General features: G+C 31.7%; 1 protein-coding gene and 3 non-coding genes across 5 annotated transcripts in view; 1 reads left to right on the plus strand and 3 right to left on the minus strand.

The window, feature by feature from the left end:
* The window catches only part of LOC123005775 (heterogeneous nuclear ribonucleoprotein C-like), a 183,657-nt gene that overhangs the window by 10,742 nt on the left and 145,759 nt on the right, over positions 1-27,156 (plus strand). The gene's annotated exons all lie outside the window — the stretch shown is intronic.
* On the minus strand, positions 3,508-3,580 carry Trnav-uac. The gene has a single exon. It is a non-coding gene; the product is annotated as a tRNA-Val (tRNA).
* On the minus strand, positions 4,351-4,423 carry Trnav-aac. The gene has a single exon. It is a non-coding gene; the product is annotated as a tRNA-Val (tRNA).
* On the minus strand, positions 4,495-4,567 carry Trnav-uac. The gene has a single exon. It is a non-coding gene; the product is annotated as a tRNA-Val (tRNA).

Consider the following 27,156-nt stretch of genomic DNA (forward strand, 5'->3'; position numbering starts at 1 on the left):
AAAATTGCAAGAGTTATAAAGTTTGTCAAGTAAAGATTAAAAAAATATACTATATTTGCATTTTTTAAACAGATTGTTCCAGAAATAAGTACATCAAAAAACAATAATAGGACAATTAAAAAATTATTTAAAAAAATCACCACTTTTGTGTGGCAGCCATAATGTAAAGTACTAAAACAGCATTTGAATTGTTTTTTGCTATTATAAATATTTAGAGCAGACCAATTTGCGGTAGAATAAATGAAAGACAACAGATTTATTTTTATGAATGACTCTCATTATTTTACTTTTTATACTAGATAACACAAGTTCATTTATGTTTGATTTCGAAGAAGTTGCTTAATCATAAAAAATTATTAAAAATCTAATAAAAAAAAACAGAAGAAAATCAAGAAATCTAGCCATGAATGAAAAATACGCAAATTATACTAAAAACTTTCAACGAGGATAATAATTGTTATTGTCAATATCAAGTTCACAAAACTCAAATATGACACAGTGGTGTAGTTGAAGTATGTTTTGTACCTACATACAAGAGGAGAATAAAAAGTATGGAACCAAGCGTTTTTTGCATAACCTAATTACCTTACAAAAAAATTAGTGCAAAAAATTTCATTTTTTTTTAAATTTTGGTAACTGTATTTTTGCAATTTAAAATAGTTTTTTAAACAATACCAATAATAGATTTGAAATAACTAACCCCAGAGATCATGGGCGACTAAAACCCTCTCTATTTCAGAATTTAGCTATAGTTTCTGTGAATATAACTACTATAAACATTCACAAAATGTAAATTAAATCATTTTTGCTTCTATTAAAAATAACATTTCAGGTAGCATGACGGTGTGGATCAAAATATTTAGATAATAATTCGCATATTGAACTACAGCCGTTTGAATTTCTTCATAAGATCGTTGTTAAAACATCTAGACGTTAATACCTCCAGTCCTGTTTGTTATAGATGGTTAATTTTGTCTTTACGATTACAAACCCCACCAGAGTGTAGGATTTTTCTGTTTTATTAAATGGAGTTGGTTTAATCTTTGTATTTCAATTAAGAATCAATATTAATAAAAAAATAATTTTTAAAAGGGTAGGTGAAGCCCGCCAAGCAAGCTGCGCACTAAGGCATCTACAACCCACTATACACCACCTCTAGGTGGATATAGAAAAACTACAAAGGAAGCCTTGTGCTTCCTCTGATGAAGCTCAACAAACTTCCCGTTGTAGCATTCTTAATTTCCTTGCAACCGGCATATCGGGAGTCCAGATGTTCCTGACTTAGTCCAGCGTATGCTGGACAGAAACAGAGAATGTATAGTGGAGTTTCCTCCTTTTCCATAAAACCCCTGCAGAGATCGTCCTCTGCAAGACCAATTATATGCAGGTGTCGTTTTAATAGGCAGTGTCCTGTGTACAAGTCCACGATTAATTGAAGGTCTTTCCTTTAAAGACTCATTAATAAAAAGCCTTGATTGGCGCAAGGGATTCTGCCATTTGCCATTCTGGCTCTCTTGTTGCCCACTCTTGAGCTCACAATGACTCGGAACCCAGCGGAGAGCAACTTTCTTGTTGCATCTAGCCAGCTCTTGTAAACGTGTATGACATTTCCAGACGAGCTTCGAAGTGTGCCTGCAGGATTGCATCGGCGTAGCAGACGAGTCAGTTCCCATCTATGTAGCTTCTCGTCGATTCACATCAGTATTCATATGATGGAATTTCTACAACGTAGTTCTGCTTTATTACGGTGATGGGGGCCATACCGTGTTCCTTCATCTTGAAGATGGAGTTCTGGTTCGATACCAAACCATAGTCCCTTTAAAGAAATTTTTCCACCGATTCAACCTGCGCAGACGAAGAAATCCGGCCGCGGTCACCTCCCTGGGAGATAGCCCATCGAGCTAAGCGTTGAATCCGGTTCAAAGATACTTTGTCCCATGGTTTTTACACCGCTCGCCACCAGACAAGAGACTCATAGGTGATCATTGGTCTGACAACACAAGCATTATATTGAGGGAAAGTACCCACGTTCTGCCGACAGCTCTCCCTCGCCCCCTAGTGCATTTGTAGCCGCCCGCGACTTGTCTTCAACGTACGTTTGGTCAGTTTGAAGTCCAAATGAATATTTGACCAAAGTTTGCGCACGTAGTCGTTGTCTAAAAAAAGTGGTACCTAATATTGGACCTTCCTTTTTTTTGTATGTTCTGCACACAGCAGCCCGTACCCAATTCACCAGAATCTGGTTATCGTTTCGCTTTACCATAGATTGACACATAGATTCAAATGAGGCATTGTCAAAAGCCCCTTCAATAACCAAAAAATATTCCACAACATATGGTTCACTCTTTAGCCTTGCTTCTATCGTTGATACGATATCATGCAGAGTCGTTTCAGTAGACCTGCCTGTGATGTAGGCATGTTGATTTGAGTGCAGCGAATAATTTCCGAGCAGCTCTTCTCTCACGTGTTTGTTAATCAGCCTTTCCATCGTTTCCAAAAGAAAGGATATTCGGTTAATCGGTCTAAAACTCTTAGCTTTGGTGTACGTGGCACGCCCTGGCTTAGGTATAAACACTACCTTTACTTCTCTCCAGACCTTAGGTATAAAAACTAGAGCAAAACAAGCTCTGAACAGTCGGAGCAGTGGTCCCGCAAGCTCCTCCTTTCCCCTTTGAAGGAGAACAAGGCCCTGCCAATATAAATGGCGCAAACGTGTCAATCTGCTAAATCTGCTAAAATCTGCTAAAGCTTCTCTCCTAACCATAGAGTAGCCACGACTGACTGCCCAAGCCAGGATTGTGGATTTCCAGAAAGTCTAAGGTCCTCTTTGGTTCCATTTTTGGACCCTCAAACAGAACCAGAGCTTTTCTGAGTTTTGGTATGTCAGCTGCCAACCAGAAAGTTTGGGCCTCAAACACGTTGCCTTATGCTAGGAGGCACTGTCAACCCTCTGTTGTTTTGAGCACCGTTGCCGGCAGCAAAGAAACTGCCAAATTATTAAAGTTCAAGACTACCACTCTTAGATACCCTTTAATAATAATTTGACGAATTCTTGTGGATAAATTGCATGTACTTATTTCTAGAGCAACCTGCACATTTTTCATGTTTCTTTTTGTACAAAAATGTAATATTTTTATTTAAAAAATTATATTAAAAATTCAATATCACAAAAACACAATGTTTTTTTATCTACTGAAAAATGAAGGAATCCTGTTAATGTACCCACAATAGCAAAAATAAGTATACATTGGTTTTAGAATTCCTTAAGTATGTATAATTATTATTGTGTTAATAACAAAATAGATCTAAATACTTTTTAAACTTAAAAAAAATGTAATTTAGAAAAAAAAAACACATTGAAAAAATGTTTTTCTTTTACTCAAAAAAAAAATAATGAACGAACTGGGAACCTTCTGCGTGTTAGGCAGACGTGATAAACATAAAAAATGCAATACAAAATTAGTGAGAGTTTTTATGATCTAGTTTTTTAATACGATAGAAAAAAAGTGGTTCCGCCCAGGATCGAACTGAGGACCTTCTGCGTGTAAAGCAGACGTGATAACCGCTACACTACGGAACCGATAGTGAAAGGAAAACTGTCTTAAATAATCGAGTCAGTTTTATCAAAATTATTACTACCTGTCATAAAAACAGGTATCTGAATAACTGCTATAACATAACCGATGGTGAAACGAAAACAATCTTATAAAATCGACTCAAAAAAACGATGAATTATGATTCACTGCTATAATATATTTATCTAAATATCTGTTACCAAATGGTAATAAAAACATAAAATTTTTTATTGGTTTCATAACATTGGTAGGTGTTAGTTTTTATCTTTTTTTTTATCAAAAAAGTAGATTTTATATGAAAATCATTTAACTTTCCGACTTACAATTCTAATGATTTATATAAGGTTGCAATGAATAGCTGTTAGGACCATTAAAAAATGTTGTTAATAAAAGTTACCAACTAATATTGCAGCTTCTGATAAATTCAATGTGCTTATTTCTCAAGCAATCTGTATATTTTTATGTTTCTATTTATACAAAAATCTTTAATTTTTTTAAAAGCATTGACATTAAAAATTATTAAAGTAAAAACTAAATACCACAAAAAAACACAACTAGATTTTTAATAATAGGAGTATCTACTGAACAATGAGAAAAGCCTGCTAATATACCAGGAGTAGCAGAAATAAGTACATTGATTTTAGAATTTATTAAATACAACTTTATTATGTATATTTATTATTGTTTCAAAGCAAATTTTTGTAAAAAAAATATATAAAAAAAGTATGGTTTTAAAAGAAAATTAAAATGAATTGTATTTTTTTACTCAAAAAAATGATTCCGCCCAGGATCGAACTGGGGACCTTCTGCGTGTTAGGCAGACGTGATAACCGCTACACCACGGAATCATGATACATTTATGCAATACGAAATTGGTGAAAGTTTTTATAATCTAGTTTTTTAATACGATAGAAAAAACTGGTTCCGCCCAGGATCGAACTGAGGACCTTCTGCGTGTAAAGCAGACGTGATAACCGCTACACTACGGAACCGTTGGTGAAAGGAAAACTGTCTCAAATAATCGAGCCAGTTTTATCAAAATTATTACTACCTGTCATAAAAACAGATATCTAAATAACTGTTATAACATTTTAAAATAAAATTTGCATAAAAAATCTATACTGTTCGGAATCATACGGTTTTGTCAACAGCAATCGAGTCTTTGGAACAAGTTACATAGTAAATCAAATAAAATATCGACTAAATTATTTATAATAATTATCATTATTATTTTTATGTGTGACATTATCAAAAAGTATTATTCTTTCATAATAAATGTAAGTTTGTTTCCTTAGAGTCACAGTTTTATTATTTCCTGCTTTTATTACCCACTCCTCTTTCCCTTCTCCAATTCCATCTCCAATTTCTTTAATTCTCAAACCGGCCCATTGCCACTTTACTCAATCCTCGAAAATGATTAACTCTCTTTGGATCTTGGCGAACTTAATTATATTCTCCGTATGTGGTGAAAGAAGCAAGCAATTTCGCTTGTTTACAAGGTCCGAAGCAGCCCCCGTAAACGTCCCCTTTTATGCTTGTTTTGCCACAGCAGGGAAACCACATATATCTCAGCGCGAGGTTAATTTGTAACGACTCCTCGGTTTGTGTGTTAACACTCGTTATTTGTTAGAGGAAAAAACTACAACTAATACATCCACTTAAGCCAACTGTGGTCACAATTTATTTCAAGCGACAAATTCGAATCTGGGATAATCGGGATTTGGTTTTCAACACCAACGATCGATTTTATTGTTTGTGTTTATAGAGTTTATATGCGTCAACTTTAATTAAAATTATTGCTGACTGGGCAACACCAGTTTTATCAATTAAAAAAATTGAATCAAATATTTGAATTGGATTGAAATTCAACGGAAATACTGCGAAACTTGTCAAAACTTTTATTTCCGTTGGTTAGAAATGCTAAAGCTGTGTTGTTCTGATGACACATTTTATAGTGCAAGTTCTTGTGCACTACTTAGAAACTATATTTCAGATATGCAATTTTGGTGGAACGTGGCTTGAATTCGCTACTATTTGAAATTTTAATAAAACACCAAAAACGACTTAATTAGTTTGGAAAGTATCTCGGTTTAAAATCGTCAGGTTTTAAAATAAAACATTGAAGGTTTTAATTTCTGTGGTGGTCTACTGAAGTTCCAAAACTACGAAATTAAGTTTTTAAAAAAATGTCTTATATTACTTATGACTTTGAAGGCTGTTAAAATATAATCTAATTATTTTTTGCCTCAATTGATGGGACATGAAAAAACATAAAAAAGTGTACTTTTAACTTCAGTCAAAATTGAAAATAATTTGAATTCATAGCAATTCTAATATTTTAAAATAATAAATCAATTATATAGGGTGTTTCAAAATTGACGCCCGTGCTTTTAGGTTTTGATTCAGGGAACTAACACAAATCAGTATTAATAGTAGAAAAATTTCAGATTGTCCTTCGTAATCGAGTTATTAACAAAAATATAATTAATATTTTTTGTGAATTTAATGGAAAACAGTGATTTAAATAAGTAGAAATCAATAAAGTAAAGTACTACTTTACATATTTTTTGAAACTTCTTTGAGTTCTTCAATTAAAAAACATTTCCAAACATTTGAAATTCTTGTCTCTTGACTTCCTAGGTAGTAAATTTAAAATCACTTTTTTTGCTATTGTTAATATTTCAAGAGAATCTTCGAGCAAAGCTTCATCTGACAGATTCATATCTGTACCTCAGAGCAAAACTATACCAAGTCCAAAATCTTAATTTTACAGGAGAGCAGTTTAAAGATTTGAAACGATTTTCCTAAATTTTGGACTTGCCATAGTTTAGCTCTGGGGTACAGATATGTAACACATGTTTTATAAAAACACAACTTTGATTAAAGCAAGAAATTTGTGTAAAAAGTACTTTTTTATTAAAATAGCATAAGAAAACTGAAAATTTACTATTTAAGCATATTTTATGACAACAAATATCTTGCTTTATAATATTCGATTTCAATATTTTCTACTCTTACTTTTCATTTTGTATTAGCCCCCTGAAACCAAGCTCAAAAGCACCATCAATTTTGAGACACTTAGAATATTTTTAGTTTTTTATTTTAGTATAGATATTCTTCTATTTGATGTTCCTCAAATTTTAGATTATAATCTGAGATTATATATTAATATCCTACTTTCCTAAACTGCACTTCAATATTAGTAAAATCCGTATTTTTAATAAATATTTTCAAATTTTTTAAATTTAATTGTAAAGTTTTAGTTATTTTTAAAATTTATATAACTTCTCATTTTTTTATTTGCTTTTTAGTATAGGTAATTTGATTATACATAATTGCAATAATTATTTTTTACTTATATGACAATACCTACTTCTTTGATCAAAGTTAAACAGTTTATTGTAAAATGAGAATAAAGTGTGCAACTTTGTTCCAAGAAGTAATATAACTTTAAATATAATGGAAATATGGCTTGCGGCCTTTTTTATGATCCAGCCTGTATTTAAAAATAAGTAAACAAATTTGAAAAGAAAATAAGATCGTAAATTGTCGTTTAAAACAAAGGTTAACTCCACTCCTAGAATAATAGCAACCCTTTCATAATTAAAAATAACTAGACACAGAATAAAAATAATGATTAATCAACACTTTTCTTTATATTCAGCTTGAATAAATAAAACCTGTGGGTAAACAAACCTCTATTTTAATACAATTCCGTTTTTTCCATCCCATCGCATGTGAAATTGAAATTACGATAAAAAAATCGTCATATCATCATCCGAAGTAGTTTGTTACTGACATTCCCAGCAGAAAAATTCAATAAATCAAGTCGCGAGCCCCACTATTGCATTACCAACGCAATATAGACCAATCCAAATAGTTCCGTTGAAAATTTACGACTTAGCTGTCGCATTAAATTGCGACAAATGGTTTTTAGCACAATTAGCAGCTTTTGATCCAGTTGCCAAAAAGGCTCCCAATCCGGCCCTGTCCAAACTCGCTATATCGTGCTTCAGCGATCTCCCTTGTATGTTTAAGGGTGAATCATGGTTGTGTTATCAGCTTATCTTATCCTTGCGTGTGTTGAATTCTCGCAACTTGGAAACCGTAAGCCACCTCCGAAAATCCGAAACGTCGTATCATGACATGGTTATGGATTCCGTTCTACTTTGTCTCAGAGACAAGTAAAAATCGTGTCAGAAATGAATCGATTGGTGTCTTGAATGCCACCGACACGACTTGCACAAATCAAACACTTGGGTGAGAGATGCACCAGGATCTACATAAATGCATTATAAATTATTTGGCTGTGACATTTAGAGCTGTTACCTTTGTGTTTTGCATTCCATGTTCGTGAAATGCACACGGTGGCTGGGGTGCGAGTTGTTCACGTGATTTATCACGTGCGCAAAAAATTCAACATAATTGGGTGATGATGCGGTGAAAAGTAAATGTGGAGTATTGTAGGGAAATAAAAAAAGAGCAAAAAGCTAATTACATGATGTGTTATCTAGACTTTATCTTATTTCAATGTAATACATTGGTGTTTTTTATTTTTAGAGTATTAGAAAAGCAATTTTAAAAAATAATATTGAAATTTATGTTTAGAGACATTTTCATTATAAATTTGTTTGCAAAATTTGCAGAAATAATTGAAATTTTATAAATTAAATACAAATTTTAAAAGTGTGAAATGCCAACCCGGCGCATCCACCAAAATTATAAATAAATAAATAGAATAATGAAGCGTTTTGCAAAAATTTGAAAGGTGTCTATCAAAATTGTGAAATAAATTAGAAAAATATATTTTTTAATTTCTTATAAATTTAAACTCTTATGGTGTCTTATGTCACTTATGTTAAACATTTTGGTGGCTTATTGTTTTCGAAATTTTTAAGTGTATGACTTAGGCCTGATTTTTGGTACGATTAAACCAAAATTAAGTTTTAACTGTTCGATTGTTACTAAGGTAGCGTTGACCTGATTGGTGTCACTATGGTTTAACCGAGATTTAAATTTATCACTTTGTTAAATTGGACCTGAAAGTTGAAATTAGAATAAATGACGTTTTTTGCACTCCTAATAGTTTTAGAAATTTCAAAAAATGTATAAAACTTTGTAGAAATGCAAAAAACAAATTTTTGATAAATTTTGTGTATGGATGAATATTAGATTAGTTATGTAGTATTAGTACATAAAAGCATAAGAGCTTTTTTATCGTAAAATCGATTTTTATCAATTTTTCTCGAAAATTCGCAAACCACCTCTGAGATTCCTCTGTTTTATATAGTTTTTAATCAAACGTAAACAAATCCAAAGCACCAAATCTCAACATGTTTACTGTAACTTCCCTCAAAAACAACAACTTCTGATATCGTGCGCTTGCAATTTCCGCCATATTTAACACTTTTCCACTTCGTTTACTTAAACTAAAACTTTTAATATAAAGTGTAAAACTTTCGAAGCTCCTTTGCTTTCATAAACACCAACAGATCCATCGAAAATAGAAACGAACAGAAAAAAACAACACAGAAAACACTAAGCAAATTCAACAAAAGTTTCGATAACGTGATTTATAAAACTATCAATAATTGAATGTTGAAGGTAAAATCGATGGATGCTCAACCCTCACCCAAGCTCGTAAATAAAGACACCCTTCTTTACCGTTTGCATTCATCAGAAACAAGTTTGGATTTTATCAACACAACAAAATAAATATTGATAAATCAAAAAAACATTACTTGCTTGTACATAGTTTTAATTTTACATACACTTTGTTTATACTTCATAGAAGATTTTAGCAACACAAACTCAGCGACTGAAATGAATTTTCAGGATAAATATTTATTACCAAAAATCCCTCCAAAATTGTGTTTGAAACTTTCATTTTTTTAATTACTGTTGAAAAACGTATCGCAATGCGAGCTTAAAAACGCACATTCAAGTAAGTTTATTTCAAAGTAGATCCAGCAGCACATTTAATTCCTCTAAGCACGGTTCTCTTTTTCGGAAAAAAGGTAGCGTTTTAATTAAAATTTTAATCTTTCGAATATCCTTTTGTTTTGCTACACGCTTAATCACCTGTTACATTTACCACGTTTTTTTCTAAGCTAATAAATTGGGATTTGTGTTAAAATTGCAAGCCTACAGTGTTTGGAGGATTTACTTGTGTAGGTACTTAGAAATAAAATGTGTTTGTTTGTTTTAAAACTAGAACTTCTTGATTAAAATTTGATTGAAAATTCTTGAACTTTTCTTGACGGGTAAGGTCACATTTCTGTGCCCATTAGCCATGCACTAACGATTTAATTAAAATTTCCGCTTCACTCATTCATTCGTTTCTGACAAAGCTAATAAATAATTAAAATGATTATTATTGTCAGTCTTTTTCCCCGGAAATATAACAGGGGATCACACGTATGATCCAAACAACGAGCTCATCTTGCTTCGGTAATAATTTAAAAACACGTAAAAGCAATTAGGGGTAAAAAAAGTAATTAATATTAAATGAGCTTTGAAAGCGCGCTTTTGCAGCTAATATTATTTATTTTTGATTCGGTTTGGTTTTAGAGGCAGTTTTTAACATTTGATCAAACTGCTCGCTTTTATAATGCAAAAAACAAATTTTATGAGTTGGTAATTTGTTTACAAGCATTATTGGATAACTTGATGTTTGCTTTTTAATTTTATCATTTGCGAATTAAACAAAAATTGTGCTTTTATTTGAAAAACTCAAACATTTTACGAATTGAGAAATTTATACAGGATGTCTTATAATAAAAAACAAAGTAAGTTAATTTTGTTTTTGTGGGCGAATTAGAAAAAAATACACCAAAAGAGAAAAAAAATTTAGATGTAAGAGATTTTCAGAATATTTAATTATTTCCGAAAAATCTAATTATTTGTCTATTTTAAAAGTCAAAAATATTAATACTGATGCAAAGAAAGAAACTCGTAAATTCCTGGTAATTTGTTTTAAAAGATTTTAGTAAATATTTAAAAACAACTTTAACAAAGAGAAAATAAATTCTGGTCTACGACTGGATGTTGAGTTAATGGATCTGAAATCAGAGTTTAAACATCTTTTTCTACGTATTCTTATTTGATCTCCTGGGCACGTAGCAAAATATCTAAAACTAACTTTCTTTGTAGAAAGAGAACAGACTGAATTTGAGGAAATCGAACACATTGATATTTTTTTAATAGTTAAAAAACATAATCGTTTTATTTTGTATCACAAAATCGGTTTTATAAAGCTGCCAGAATCGATACAACTTTATTAAATTAAACTAGTTTTTTATGCTTTCCAACAAAAGCCACTTTAATTATTAAAAAACGCATTGTGTGCATCGCGCAATTAATTATCGATAACAGAACGTGCTTGATTATTGCTGTCATTTGCACGTCATTGGCCGTAATGATGGTAATTTCAATTAAAATGCTCGTTACAAATAATTTAAGACAAGTTAAAATATTTAACAAATTAAAAAAGTTCTTATACATTTTCCATTTCTTTTATAATTAATTAAATCACAGGCAAAGTAGATTTTGGTAAATTTTAGGATAAGATATCCAAAAGAGCATCAGGTTGTTTTTATCCGGTGCAAATCCGGTCTCTTTCCCCCTGTAATGCATCAAAGGCGGCGCTTAAGCCTGCGTCCCGAAGGACGATCCTGGCTATAGTCCTGACCCTGCCGGACCCTCGCAATGTCTCCGTAAATATCCGGGAAAGTTTATACACAAGTTCACAAAGCGAGCATTATTTACACCGGAGGGTAAACATGTGTACATTCCGTTGAAGAGTATTATAAATTTTTGTAATTTACCGACAAGAAGTCTCGAGGGAAGTTTCAAAAGTTTCAATAAAAATTAATGCGACTTTCAGGAACGTTTCAGTGGAGATGTGACGGAGTTATTGAGTGGTTTGACGGCTTGATGACAAAACGAATGGCTCGGTATAAATTTGTAAATGAAGGAGTTTGAGAAAAGTAAAAACAGATAAAAAGAATTGGTTGTTAATAAAACTTTTACTTTTAGATAGGCGAGAATTTCGTTACTCAACTTTATACTAAATGTTATACTCTTTTTATGGAGCTAAAAATAAAACTAAAAGTGGATGAAAAGTTGAAATGCATGTTTAAAGATCAAATTACATGAATTATTGGAGCATTTTTAATATTTTTTATGAAAATAAGGTTGAAGTCATTAAGAGAAACGAAAACACTATTTCATATAAACTAATAATAATTTTTATTAAAAAAAATCATTTGCAAAATAAAACCACGAAAAAAAACACGTTTAGAAAGATTTTGCTAAGTTCTATTTTTGCTGAAAATTTCGACATAAAAATTAGATTTGATTTAGTTTTTTCTACCACTTAAAACGTGGTCAGTTTTGTAAAAACTTTAGTTCTTTTCAAAGTTTTTGAAAAATTAAAAAATGAGTATTAAGTGTAACATTTTTAAAATATTTGTCAATCAAAAAAAATTGTGATTTATGTGTGTTTATAAATTCTTAATAACCCAATAAACATTTCAGTGGAGAAATTTTGTTCTTAAGAAACTCATGATGCTAACATGTTAATACAACATCTTAAAAATTTTTAATAAATGTTTGAAAAAAGAAATAGGGTGTCGAATTCAAGAAAAGTAAAAACGAAGGAATAAAAATTAAGAAAAATATTTTGCTTTCAAAATTGTCAATTCAAAACTGTTTTGGTCGTTTTATAACAAAGAGCTGGAAATAAAAGTAAAAGCAGTAGTTTAAAAGCAGGTAAAGTTTGCTGTTATAGTTTTGCAAAGAAGTGTTATTGATTTATTAATAATGAAAAAAACACTTTTACAATTTAATTTATCTCTTGTATTCTTCATAATTTAGGCTTAATTCCGGGCATAAAAATTAAAAAAACATTAAAACAAAGCTAAAAATGGAAGAAATTGCGATTACATTTCAAGTTACGACCCCTTTCCCACCGCCGGCAAACAGCCATCCAAATACAAAAAAGCGTAATGAATAAAGCACCATTTCATCATTTTTATGTTCCCATTTACTGGTCCTAACAACTCCACTCTATCGTTCGTGTAATTATGCAACACATAAAATGTGAATCGCATAAATTAATAGTTATTTTATTCCGGTGGCGGCGGCGGCGGCGGCAGTGGCTTCGTTTCGCAAAAAGACTTATGACTTTATAGATTAGAGTGAATTAATTTATTCGTTATATATACAGTAGACATGTAAATGTCGGGGTATTCCGTGAGCTGTTCAAATATAACATCGACAAACAAGGCGCTTGTCCAAACACAGGATGCGTCCGACATCTACACAGCCAAGATTTGTTGCCCGCCCCCAACCGACACCCCCGATTATTGCCCTCAGACTTAATTACACTTTCAGAGTGCAAAAGAATGTAAAAATTGTTATAAAAAAATAATGATTATTTTTCTCATTCACCGACTTCTCTCAACCCGCCGCCGTCTAATACTCTTGGGTAAACTAACACATGTTAACTGGATGTTTCCTCTAATTAGTGAGTATACGTTGAAAGTGAGAGTGCTGATATAACCTACTGAGTTAAAAAAACACAGACGTGGAGTGTAACCTGCAGATATTTGACTTACCTCATCCCTTCATTAATTACATCATAATCGTAATAATAAACGTATGAAAAATATTTTTGTTTTGGAAACTGCTCAATTACCATTTCAACGTTTTTTTAGTGTAACTTTTAATTTGAAAAAATTTAGACAGAAAAAAAATTATAAACTAGAGGTAAAAAAAAATTATAGAAAATTTTAAGTTTAGAATTCTGCAAAAAAATTAAATTTGAATTTTGTAAAGTATGAAAATGTGGATAATAGAAACCACCTACAGTGAACACCCTATATAACAGACCCACAAAAAAGTACAGCAAAGCCATACATAACGTCAGAAATAAAAGCTAGATTCTAGATTCTCAAAAAAATACATATTTTTCAAAATATAAAATGGAAGATTCTAAAAACTTATAAGTAGGTAGGTATCTCTAGATCAAATCTTATAAATTTAAGCAAGGCTGATTAGAACAAAATATAAATAAAAATATAGAGTATAAAAAAAGTTGTGATATGTTGAAATCTGATTACTTTTAATGAGAACCTGTACAACAAACACATAAAAAATAGAGCAATGTGCAAAATTTTACTATTCTGTTGGTAATGGTAATGAATAAGGCTCGGATTATATGCACGAAAAAATCGTAAAATATGCANAATTCTTCTTCCCACTGTCAACTGCCATCGACCATAAATCCCAACCTCTCGTGGTCATTCTTACTGTCACCAAGGGACACCACAATAGTTTGTTGATACTTATAAGTAAGGCTCGGATTATATGCACGAAAAAATCGTAAAATATGCGCATATATAAGCACGTATTTTCACAAAATTATGCACAAAATATTAAGAAATATGCTCCAATATATGCCAAATATGCATCGATATGCAAAATTTTGAACAATAAAAAGTCAAACGTATTTATTTTTAGAAAAAACTAATTGATGAATTATAAAGTTCTATAAAAATGTGATGTTTTATCAAAAATAAAATTTTTTGAAATTTTTGTTATTTTGTTTTTGAGTTTTACAAAAATATTTTTTTTTCAAATGAAAACTCATCACAAAAACATTTTTTTCATGAAGGTTACAACCATCTACTCTGTATTAAATAATTTTTTACATATATTGCAATTTAGACAACAAAAATCGAATAACTCAAAAACAAAACAAAATTTTGTTCTTAAAATAAGATCATTTTTTATATTACTGTAATTTATGTTAATTATTATTTTTTGGAAACAAATGATTTAAAAAAAACACTTGGTTCAATACAATTTAAACAGGAAACACTCAGCAGGGTACTAATTTTTTGAGTTTGGCTTACAAATTACCAGTTGTTTTCTCTTTAAAATATTTTGTAATCGGATCATTTTTTATAAACTGTCCAATTTTTAATTTGAACTGAAATTTTTAATCGGAAATTAGTGATTTGAAGAAAATATGCACAAATATGCAATATTTCCTAAAATATGTACCAAGTTGCCAAAATATGCAAAATATGCATTTTTTATTTGGCTTATTTTAATTAATAGTTATTTATTCGACGAGTTTGAGTGTAAATCGGACTCTTTATTTGACCGAGTGGATTTTTAAACCACGAGTGTAACGAGTGGTTTACCATCCACGAGGTGGAATAAAGCGTCCGATTTACACTCAAACGAGTGGAATACAACATTTTATTCTTCGAATTAGAGTCAACAACGCTTAAACTTGCTTTAAATCTGTTAAAAATAATTTGACGTTTTGTATTGAGAAATGCCAAACAGTTGTCAAAACTTCCTTACACGGGAGAAAAACCGTAAATTTTGACAGTGTCGAAGAATAAAAAACATTAGATATGCATAGAAAACTTACAATTTTGTTGATATACCTCTTAATAACAAATATGCATTTTGCATATAATCCGAGTTTTAGTAATGAAGAATAATTTAAGCCAAAGCAATTTTTTACAAATTTTGTAAAAAATGTCATTAAGTTAATTCAGATTGGAGGTCTGAAATGCCATAAATTGACTTAGATTTCCACTTTTATGGAATTGCTCCTCCAAGTATGAACCGTTTTCCGCCTTTAGATATTATTTACAACCTTCTCCATTTTAATCGAACTTTATCTTTTCAGGTGAGTCTGGATTAGTGCACTGGTAATTTTCCACACCACTGACCCATGTTCTTCCAAAGGTAATACATTATGATTAGATTCCGTATGTCCTGGAAAAAATTTACGCTGGTTTTAATGTGTAAGAATGTTTAATCTTGGAAGAATAGCAAAAAAGCTAATAAAGCAAGCGATAAATCATCAAAAAAACCAAAAGGAATACAAGAATAAGTAGGATAAATTCTAATTTCCCCCATCCGAATGAATTACGACGCCGAATATTTTCTTTTAAAGCAGTCGAGTTTTGTGCGTTTCCGCAAATTGCCTCCGGGAATTATCGACATGATTGTCGGTTCTTTCCTCCATTCATTACCATGAATTATAAAAATGCGATTTTTGCCAGAAATGCACAAAGATGCAACTGTTGAGAAGAAACGTTTGTTCAAAGCTCGTAATCCCTTTTCCCCCAATCTTATTAAAATCTTTAGCGCGGAAGAGCAGAAATGCTTTTCGCGGTATTCAATAAAACTGTAAAAAAGGATTGCATAAAGCGAACTTCTCCAAATACAAAACATATTCCATACACCATTTAACTTTACGCTTATCTGTGGAGAATGATGCGAGAGGTCGACGATCTTGCATGAAATTTCTTCCACTCCGGTACTTTTATGCTTTTACAACATTCGCTTTTTAGGGGTATAGAAAATAATGGCTACAGAGCGCTTTTCGAAACTTATTGCAAGCTTTCACGAGACAATTAATTCAAATTTCAACACTTCTTCAAGCTAAACCAAAAAATAGTAATTATACATGGCTGCGCCAGAACTCGCGCCCCAGAGAAAAAAGCCGTATAAGGTAAGATACCAGGAACATGGAAAAAATGTTAAAAAAATTTTATCTATAAAAATTTCGAAGTTATGAGGGTTTATAAGTGTGCAACTTTGTACCAAGAAGTATTCTGATATCTTTAAAAAAAATGCAGTTGGCTTGGGGCGTTTTCTATAATGCAGTCTGTATAATGATCTCTTCTGAAGTTACCAGTAGTAATAAAAAACTTTGCTTGATTAACAAGACAGTAAAACGCAAAATAAGTCGAGTGACGTAGGGTCTGGTCAAGTAATAGAACATGCGAGAACACGAGACGACATAGAACAACACGCGGGAACCAACCCAAAAAGCACAAACAAACAAGGATTAATAAAAAACACGCGATGAAAACACAAAATAACACGCGAAAATTAAAAAAATTAAAGCAGAGAAATGAGAAAAAACAAAAAAAAGACAAAAAACGTAGGGATATCTGAAAAATCAATAAAACCCAACAATGGTGAGGAGAAAAATTAGAAAAAAACATTGAAATTTTGAAAAAATCCAAAGTCCAAAAAGGTCCAGTTAGATCGAGAAACAATATGTGAAAATTTAAGAAAATACAAAAAGAACGAGTAAAAATACCAACGGAACAAGAAAAACACTGAAACAACTCGGAAAACCAGAAAAATCTGAGAAAACGCAATAAAACGCAAAATAGATCGGAAGAGGTCGGATCAGATCAAGCACCAAAGACAAGAAACAATACGCAATAACACGACAGGAACGAGAAAAAACAGTAGAAAACCTTAAAAAACTCGCAATATAATGCAAAATAGATCGAGTGAGGCTGGGAGGTAGGAGCAAATATTTGTATGTACCACATGGTAATCTGAATGTTGTAATTTATTATTGTTAAAAAAAATCATTTTATCTACTCCTGATGCAGGATTGGTAATCTGACGCTTTAAATTACTTCCCTGCACTTCCTGAATCGCTTCTTTTCCTGCCGAAAAACCTCATCGATTCGTAGCGTATTACCACCAGACATGCTTCCATTAACCCCTGTTTTTCGTCGAAATGAAACACCCCGAGATTACCTAAACTGCACAAAACTAGTTTTCCCCCAATCAAATTATTCATACGTATAGTTCCTATTAAGAAAGTTTGTTTCCACTCGCCTTATTCTTGTTATATGCAAATATCCTTAATGTATAACGGATGCAAATTGTTTTATTACCATAATAATCCACAATGTTAGAATTTTTAATTTAAAAAAAAACCTTAGATTGGAAGAATTAATGGACAAACTTGCCTAATTAGTTTGCACTTTTGGTCGGGACATAATGGAATGCGACCTGTGTTACCACCTATAGACCAGCTATTTGGGCAGTCTGCCATGAAATTGCAAAGGTATGCTGCTAAGATTTTGCAACACAAACCGTTCGTCTAGTCTCATTCTAAATTAAATTAATTCGGGTAAAATTGGAAAAGTCTGAGACTCGTTTATCCATCGGCGATCGACAGATTTGTCAATAAACGCACGCACTTCTCAAAAAACGGATTTTGTGTACGTCTTAATAGACATCTCATTAGTTAGTTAAAAAGCGAGCTTGCAATTATATGGGTATTAGAGAGTAGCGAGTGAGTAATTTGGGAATAGAAATAGCGGCTTATAAGACAAGCCCAGCTCAATAAATATCGGTAGTGCGTACTTGGGAAAGGGTTGCCACAGTTGGTACACCTGCTTTGTTTAAAATATGCCCGAATTGGGATTTTAAACTCAAGGGATCGAGACTAAAGACGAGGGTTAGCGGTTTACATGAACAGGGCAAGTATGAAAAATTTGAGGGAATTTATGGGATGTGTAAAGGAGCGTTTAGATAAGCGGTTTGCGTAAAAAGTAAAACTAAAGAGAAAGTAATTTTTTATTGATTCCAAAAATAAATTGATTTCTGATCACGTTTTTTATTAAATAATAATGGCTAATAATAAATTGGAAAGTATAACAAAGTAAATAATACTGCTTTGCTAAGTAAAATATTGTAAATGCTAGGTAATAGTAGATTACATACCGAGGTGAGAGGTGCTTCATTACATAACGAATAAGCCGAGCTGCAATGAAGCAACGAGCACCAAGGTTGTGTACTATTTTATTCGCAATCGTCTTCCTTAAAGAACAGAAGTCCAAACAAGAATTTATCAAATTTTGAAAAAAATAACAGATAACACTTCAAGTTGAGAAATGGTCATTTTCTTATATCTATATGTATAATATGTCGGGTGTGACCACTTCTTAATCTGAACTGTCATACATTACATATCAGATGATAAGGAAGTGACCACTTCCCGACCTGAATTTGATATTACATATCAATTGTTAAATGAAGTTGAAATGTCGTACTTTTCACATGCAAAGTAATTTGATTGGTAACTTTATGATTGTGAATAATAGTTATTTATTGTAAGAGTGTGTTAGATAGCGTTTTATCCACGCAAGAATGTTTTTCAAGCTATTACGAGGTGCGCTGGTTATTAACAGTGGAATAAAGTTAACTTTATTCCACTAGTGGATAAAGTGGTACTTTATACGCATCTAAAGTGTCGAATAATGTCTCTTTATTGGATGATTATGGATAAAATAATTTACCATTGGTATTTATTATTGTATTACAACATTTATTATTTTATTGAGCACATACTCTTACATACTCTTTTATACCGAACAAAAATATTTGACGTGTTAATACAGTACAGTACCTTTGATTTTTCAACTTTTTTTGTTCTGTTTTGTAACCGCTTTTTGTAATAAAGTTTTATTATTTTCACCTAGAGTATAGTATTTTTACTTAGTAAATATACTTAGCGTTTCATTTAAGAACTTAACGATTAATTTGTTTTCAATAATAGTAGTTTATTATACAAATAAAGAAACCTAGTTCATTATCTGTGAGTGATGTGTTTCTTAAATAAGTGTAAATAATAATGACAACTTTTCGTTACGTGTATAATACAACGTTTCCTCTCATAGGTACATTCATATTTTTTTTTTCTAGATAAAAACTTAAAAATGTCCTAATTTAGTTGCTGATTAGGTAACATTAATTGCCATGTAAATTTGTCATGAAATAAAAACAACCAAAACGATGAAAATTTGATAACAAATGATCGTAAAATATTTTTTCTACTCCCATATCTAAAACACGGATTATCGTATATGTTTCCATGACGCTAAGTGACCTTTTATACACACCTTAACAAGCCGTGACTTTTATGCGTATTAGTCACGTTGCTAATAGCAACTGTCATATTAGTCACGGACTGAAGTTAGCTTTCTGTAATTCTAATAAATTTTCGAGTGTGAATCTCGCTGCAAGAAAAATATTACTTATTGCTAACTTCACCGAGGTGCTTTCTGTCAGTTGTCATTTACCTGTCATTTAGACGGGGCTGCGGCTTGTGAAAATGAATGAAAATGAAATTGAAGATGATGTTTTTATTGGAATTTGCACTCCATCCGAGATTACCGAAGCAGCGGCCTCGGCAACTGCTAGTTTGCTGCCGGAAAAATCAAAAAGTCACTACGAACGTGCATATAAACTTTTCCAAGATTGGCGTCAAGAAATTAAATAAATTCTTTATCTGAGAATGTGCTGCTTGCATATTTTCAAGTACAAATAAATATTTTTTTTGTGGTGATCGTAGAAAAAGTATAGTATGTAACACGTGTATAAACTTCTCTAGACATTCGTTTTATTAAACACTCGCTCCGCTGCGCTTCGCTTGTGCCTAATAAGTGGCGTTTATAACATTAGTTACATAATATACTACAAAAGAAGAGTAAAGAGAAATGTGTAAAGTGTAATTATTATTGCATTTTTTCATTGATGTTTTTAACAAATTGCGTGTGTATATTGTCGTAAGCGGTGGCTTGCAGTGGTGCAATGCAATTTTCTGCACATTATCCGACCTGAAACAGATAGATGGTGAATTGTAAAGTGTTGTTTAAGACTCAAGAGCCCCATATGAAAAAAAATTGAGAAAAAGAAAAGTTTTGTGGTATATTAATTTTTTTACCAATAAAATAAAAAAAATTATCAACTGACTATTATTATATCGAATAAGATAAAAGAAACAAAATCAAATAATAGAACCATAGTAATCTTTCCAGAATAAAGTTGTACTACTTCTACTCGTATCTAAAGAATAAATAATATTAATACAAATACATCAAGAGAAAAATCTTTTCTTCAGTTTTTTCACTACATTTGTTAATTTCGTCCTTTTTCTTGTTTTCTTTTTACAGAAATGATTTAGCAGCAACTGAAACATTAAAAAAAATAAAACTCAAAAGAAATCTTTAGTTTTGACTACATTTTCCTCGTCGATGTATGCAGATCCTCTGTTAAATTCCAGCACCTCTGGAGACTTCCAGAACCGTCTGTCAATAAGTGAGCATCGGCATCGAGAAGGAAGAACCATCGCGATGGTCGCGGAACGCGAAACTCCGATGGGACATCATCAACGGAAAGCAAATTAACTCGGCATTCCCATCGGACGCATAACTCCTGGTTTTATCCTTCGGTCGCATAATGTCAAGTCTGTGCGCTCCAGCCGCTCGTTTACACCGCGCGATGTGCACCTAAACAGATTTATGATGGACCGAAACCTAATTATGGAAAACAGCTTTCTCTCAAAATCGACTTTTTGAATCCAATACGGCCAAAGATTATATTCAATTCCGGGCACCGGCACCACCACCGGAATCTTATTAAAAATGCAACGCCCACATACTGATTTATTTCCGGACCTTAGGACGGCCAATCAATAATAAGGCCAACAGTGGCGTACGTTGATGAAAAATTAGACTATGCGAGAAACTTTTTTTTGGAAATAACATTGTATCCAAAGCAAACACAGTTAATTCCAAGCTTCTTTGTTTATTTTTTTCTACCCGTGCGCGGCCTCTGACCGCACGTCCTCTGGGAAAAGGCATCCGGAAGCTCGTCTTTTTTTCAACCCAACGTAATAAAATCGCCATCTGTAATCGAGATTTATATATTCCGCACACAATTTGCGGTTTCAGCTTCGATTATTGGTCAAATCCATTTATAATATTATGAAGTCGCTTCATTAAACACGTGACTTGACAACATAATCAATCTTATTTGGAATAATAAGGTCGGTTTGCTTCCATTAATGATTAAAATGTTAAAAAAATTGAAATCATTAAAATCAATCCCAAAAAATAAGTACTTCCAAATTGTTCGTAACCAAAATGTCATATACCAGGTGAATAAAAAGTATGGAACGAAGCGTTTTTCTCGTAAACTAACCACTTTACAAAAAAAATAATTAGTGTAGCGTAAAGTCCAATTAAAATGTGACCATTTATCAAGAATAACATTTTTCGAAATTTCTTTTATTTATATCCTCAAAATAGTGGATTTGTCACCAAATTAATTGTACGTTCTCACCATCGTAGTAATAATTAATGCATTTATTTTGCGTTTCGCTCATTGATTTCTCATTAACGATGCTAAAAACTTTTCATTTCTTATCAAAATTGTGTTTACTATCGACTCGATCAACAAATTCTCTCTAATTTTGCAGACAATCAACTGAAATCAAACGGTTATTATCCAAACTGCGATTCTACAATATTCCCACTGGAATTTAGTCTGCTTAAAACCAGATAACTGAACTCGGCAGAATTAACATTATTCCAGAGATATATCAATTGTAGTCGAGGAATGCAACTGGTGCTAGTAATGATCCGAAAAGAAAATAAAAGATTGATTTCAAACTGCAAAACTTTTGCACTGAGATTTTCCTGACTAACAATTTTAGAGAATTTCAAAATACAAAGCTGGCAAGGTGTTTCTAATTAAAATTTGGCACAAAAGCTCACGGTCATTACATAATTAATTTCTTCCAAACACTTGAGTCAGAAATTTTTGAAAATGTTTGCCTCGTGTTCTTGCAGATAAAAATAATATTGACGTAAAATAGGCATTTTACTATTCTGCCGAATTTGTGAGTTAAGTGCATTAGTTTAGTGCTTGGGTTTGTTTCTCGAGAATCTGGGAAATGAGAGTTTAACGGGTGATAAATGTTTCAGATGGAAATACGGTAATGGCGTGCTAATCTGATAGAAACAGACGAGAGTGATGCTCTAATTTCTGTTATACAGACGTTCTAAATAACATTTTCACAAAATAAACACTTGCAACAAGGTTTCAAAAAGTCGTAAACTGATTAAGCGGAAATGTTGCGGTTTATTTTTCACGTCGAGTTTACTTAGTAAATGTGACAGGAAAGTGCTTTATTGACAGAGCAAAAAATCTAACGAGAATTAGTGAATTTTCAGGTGGAAACGTGCAGCAAACTAAAGCGTTATTATTTATTATTTAGAAAATGGACAATTAAGATTATAATTATTTTATTAAAATCAAACCCATCTCATTAAATCTTGTTTACTTAAATATTGAAACTTTTTCCAGTTTTTAATATGTTAACAAGAGACGATTTTGTTCTTGCTGTGTCTTTTTTCGAAAAAATAAAATTTGGATTATTTTTGAAGAGAAGAGATTTTTTAATCTACCTATTTGTTTTCGAGAGTCTTACATAACGTTGTAAAAACCCCAAAAAATAATTTTTGAATAAGACTTGTTATATGACTCAGTAGTCAGTGACCCAGCGAGTTGATAATGTCCATTATTGACCTTTATTGTTAAATTTAAAAAAAAATTATACAGAAGATTGATAGATACTAACTCAGTGTATCGTGTTACAAGGCCGTAAACTAGGACTTTTTTATGAAAATGAATATTTTAGATAGTCATTCGAAGAAAAAAAGATAGTTCACGGCCATGTGGCATACAAAATCTTGTGTGCAAGTGTGAAAAATTACCAAAATTAAAGTTTCGATCGAATCTTTACAGTATTATTACATGTAGGTATAATTAACTATGATTGTAAGCACATCTTAATAAATAACGTTCGAATTATCTAATAAAAGCTAATTTCATTTAAGATCATGACCCGTAAAAAAAGTCTTTATCGGCCGGTAAAAAAAAGTCTTTTTTTACGTTGTCAAGGCTTTTTACTATAAACTAATGTGCTATTTCACGTCTCAAAATCAAGCAAATAAGTGACGTTTTTTTGACAGTTGCACAAAAATGTTTTTTTAGATATAATTATAGGAACTTAAAAGTAAATTTCATTTTTTATAATCACAAAAGCAACACACCAAAAATTGTTTTCGTCAAAGAAAACAACTTGTTTCAAAACCTCAGTAAAATCGACCAATAAAAGTTTATCTTATAGGTACGTACACATTATAATAGAAAGCTACATTATCCAAAAATGACAAAAAATACAGGGCTGTCCGTAAAGTCGCGCACTTCATTGAAAGGGAGTAATTAGGTAGCCCCCCAGAATTCTAAAAAAAAATGTTTATGTCTATTTAATGATACTGATGATTTTGTATAAGTTTTCTTGTAAAGTTACAAAAATTTTGTCAATAAAAACTACAAATAACACGAACAGTTGCAATTTAGAATACAGCTTCCTTGTTTCCTCTTCTAATAGCCTGTAGCAAAAAAACTTTAGTCAAAGTGCAAAATTTAAACTTTTATGACTTCAAAATTTTTATAGATAAATTTTTTTTAACATTTTTTCTATGTTCCTGGTATCTTTCCTTACATGGCATTTTTCTCTGGGAAGTGAGTTCTGGCGCAGCCTGTATAGTGTGTCATTTAAAAAAAAACTTGTATTGTAACTTAATTTTTGGACAAGCTGTAGAGATAAAAATAATTTCAGTGGATGCACTAGATTAGTATCTATCAATTTCCTGTATATTTATTTCAATTTTAACACTTAAAGTTCGATAATAGACAGACATCCTGTACATTATCAATTATATTCCCTTTAAATGAGCAAAATTACGATAATGCTAAAACATTTTGTAAAAAATACAATACTATTTTTAAACACTTTTAATCTGGTTTTGAATTATTTAGAACACGTTTCAAAAAGGAGAAAGATCTGAGATATTTGTGGCGACATAGCTATTTATAATTTATTTTGAATTGACGCATTGCATTATTGACAGATAAATTATCGACTTAAATCAAAGAGTTTCCTCCATAAAATTACACCACATCGCCGAGATGCTCATATCGTAGATTATCCTTGCCAATAAAAGTGATTTATAATAGCGAAAGCTGCGAGTTGATCAGAAATTAAGTTTAGATTCAGGATTATTGCGCGTTTATTGCAATAAACCGTAATGATTTATTTAAAATGAACACCTACTTTAATTAAGTCTTTCTTTTTCAAATTCCACACAAAGTTTCTCTGCATCGAGAAGGAAAGCAGTAAAACTGATCCGTCTTTTAAGTGTTGTAGCTCAACAGTTAGTTACAGACGTGTGAACAGTCTGCTATATAATTACGGTACCCTTCTCCCCGAAGACGGCTTTTGTCACTCTGTTCACATTGGGTTTTGTCGTCAAACGCGATAATCAAATCTTCTAAGTCTGTCTTCATTATCTCACTTCATGACAACACCGTGTTTCTCGCATAATTCAATAATTTAACCAACAATCGAGTCAGACGGCTGATAGGGAGCTCGATGAATAAATTGTGGCCTTTGAGCGTTTCCGGAGCAATCAAAAACGGATCGACGAAGGAAATGTTCAATAAATTTTCTTCAATTTTCAAATAGATTTAAGCTGTGTCTTAAGCAACAAGAAAATTTATTTTTCGCCGAGCTTTGGAATCTAATTCTTTTACTTAAAAGAATTATTGAATTTTTGATCTGAATACGAGAGAAAATTAACGCTATTTTACTCCCTCAAAGACTTGTTTTAGTGCAGCAATATAAGAAAACATCCACCACTTTATGGAAGCAGTAAAGATTTTATAATATGTTAAAACATGCGTTAAAGGAAATAAATAGGTGTAGCTCTTTATAAGGTTATGTATGTACCGGGGTGATCCGATTTGACTTTCACGGTCAATATTGCCTTGTAAATGATATTTTGTTTATTCACAATCATAATTATTGATGTAAAAGATACAACTCAGAGGTTAGAAAGTGGTCACTTCTTTATTAGTTGATATGTAATATGACAGATTAGGATGGGAAATAATCACTTCCCAATCCGAAAACTAATAAAAAAGTGACCACAACATGAACTGCCATACGTCATGTTTTTCAAAATTTGGTAAAACCTCTGTTGGCTTTGTAGATGATTGTGAATAAAATAGTGTACCTACAAACCTTGGTGGTCGTTGCCTCATCCTGCCTCGGCTTATTGTTAATCAAATTTCACCTTGGTAATGAAGCACTTCCCACCGCGGTATGTAATCTTCTATTATTATTGTTTTTGTACTAAACCCTTTTTTAAAAAAAACATAAATTTCAATGTTTTTATAAGAGAAATATTCAAGATTTAAAATATTTTACGTATAAAAATTTGTAACTTGGAAAGGATTTCTATATTTTAAAATCAATAATTTATACTCCTAACTTAAATTTAATAATTTATTCAGGAGAAGAATAAGTCTGCAAAAGATAGTCGTAAAGACAAAAAGCTATGCAAAATATCAACATAACATACAATAAAAACCAATTACACCGTTAACAAATTTTTTGTATGTTTTTGTGTAATCATGATTTGAAAAAAGTACATTTTTTTGTTGCAGTTTAATGTTTAGACATTGAAGCATGACTGTGTATAAAAATTAATCAATTTTCTTAAAAATTATTTTACTGGAAAATGCCATTTTTGCGATAAAATGAGACACCCTATGCAGAGTGCAATGTTTTTTCAGGCTTAATCTGAGATTTCCGTCTTTGTGTGTTTTCTATAATTACACTTTGTAGTTAATTAAATCACATTAACCACTTTAAAATGTCTTTTCCCTGTCTTTAAAGAAAATTATAAGAAAATATTGTCTCAAGTCTGAAAAATGCTCGAAGCTTTTAAGTCCTGTATTTACTTTGATGTTATTTAATTCTATTTTTTTTTAAAGGTAAAAAGTTGCTTTAGCAGGAAAGTGATTATTAGTTAAGGACACGAAACATCAATTTAATTAATTGTTTATTTGAGTATATTTAAGGTCACTATAATTAAATACTAGTGTCAATCACCGAGTCTGACATTTTTACCCGAACAAAACCCAAAGCACAAACCAATAACGGAATTGGACACCCACTAGAGCAATTATACGTAATTGCAAGTACATTATAATTTCGTTTGGATCGATTGTAACGAGTTGATTGTCATATTTGGGTCTCAAGGTATCGTAATTCGTGAGAGCCACTTGTGTACACATCAGTTTGTGGCTTGTATGTTGATGCAGACTATTGGATTTCACAGACATGTTAGTCGGAGTTAAGAGGTCTTTAGCTCAGTGTACACAACAGTCAGGTTTCAGACGAATGTTAGGAGAAATCAAAACTGAGACGAAATGGAATTACTGTTTTTTTCAGAATTACAAAGAAATAATTTAATTTGTAATTATAAAAATTACTTTGGAATTATTTGGAATTACTAGAGGTTCTAGTCGTGTTATTGATTTGTTGACTTGTGTTTCTATAATTGTCTCCGTCGGTAGTTCCAAGTTTAGTCAAGCGTTCATCTAATGAAATATGGTCAAAGTAAATCACTCCAGTCGTTCATCATTCTGCATATCGGTTTGCAATTTCCGACGACCGCAATTGAACATGAATTGCAATGGAACATGTCTAGCTAATGTAGCGGACATATGGACACATCCCAGTTTGGCTAATAATGACCGCGAAGGCGCCATATTGTAAACACAATTTTAATTTTTTTCACATTGCTATTACTTGACGTTTGTCCAAATATCGCATTATTTCCGCCAACAAATCGTTATTGTAGTATCCAGTGGTAGAGCGATCAAAAACGTGCAATAATAAAACAAGCAATATCACGCTTTAACAAACATAAATATAAAGCTTCATTAAACAATAATTTTACGTAAAATTAACGAATTCAAATCAGGGAATAACATTTCCATATTTTGTCGACGTCCAATCAATACGACGATT

Source organism: Tribolium madens, unplaced genomic scaffold, assembly GCF_015345945.1.
Source record: "Tribolium madens isolate multiple individuals breed KSU strain unplaced genomic scaffold, Tmad_KSU_1.1 Scaffold_11;HRSCAF=98;Tcas5.2_LG3b, whole genome shotgun sequence".
NCBI lineage: Eukaryota > Metazoa > Arthropoda > Insecta > Coleoptera > Tenebrionidae > Tribolium > Tribolium madens.